The sequence below is a fragment of the Triticum aestivum genome, chromosome 1A (genome assembly GCF_018294505.1).
Source record: "Triticum aestivum cultivar Chinese Spring chromosome 1A, IWGSC CS RefSeq v2.1, whole genome shotgun sequence".
Classification (NCBI taxonomy): domain Eukaryota; kingdom Viridiplantae; phylum Streptophyta; class Magnoliopsida; order Poales; family Poaceae; genus Triticum; species Triticum aestivum.
The window spans coordinates 541,442,560-541,443,195 of NC_057794.1; the positions used below are offsets into that span (position 1 = coordinate 541,442,560).

The 636-nt window shown below is 44.8% G+C and overlaps 1 non-coding gene across 1 annotated transcript; it reads left to right on the forward strand.

Moving 5' to 3' along the window:
* Positions 1-284: 284 nt before the first annotated feature.
* TRNAK-UUU (transfer RNA lysine (anticodon UUU)) lies at positions 285-356 on the forward strand. The gene has a single exon. It is a non-coding gene; the product is annotated as a tRNA-Lys (tRNA).
* Positions 357-636: the final 280 nt, after the last annotated feature.

The window sequence follows — 636 nt, forward strand, 5'->3', positions numbered from 1 at the left end:
AAGACGTACGTAAATAATTAGCCCAACTTCACGGTTCTATTCGGCCTTGTGCCATTGACGCAACGGGTCGCAAGGTTAAGCAAAAACAAGTAGCAAGCAAAAGTAGTGTTCTGGACAACCCTAGCGGCAAACAACTCCCATCTTCGTGTCAGCTTGACATAGGGCATCTATTGGAGCAGTATTTTTTATCCAAAGTGCCCCAAACGTCAGTTCTCTGGACGATGGCTTGGTTTTTGGCGTCGGTTAAAATGATCTTATGTATTTAACATTAAGTTCATCGCAGAGCCGACCTAGCTCAGTGGTAGAGCGCGTGGCTTTTAACCACGTGGCCGTGGGTTCGATCCCCACGGTCGGCGTTTGTGTTCTCTTTTTAGTGTTTTTCCGCAAAACAGAAGAGCATTTTTTTACCCCTCAAAGCAAAGAGAATTAACACTAAACGAAATGCAGCTGATCTCACAGTCCTCAAACACACATCATAGCTGTGGTGTGAGGTGGTCACCTCAAACCAAAACCACAACGAATTAACCTGTCATACAAACCTGGCTAAAGTCTCTTTGACCGGACAAAAGTGGCACTAATCATAGCTCGCGACTCAAATGTCATTTTCTTGTCCGTGTTGTTGGATTAACAGTTGTC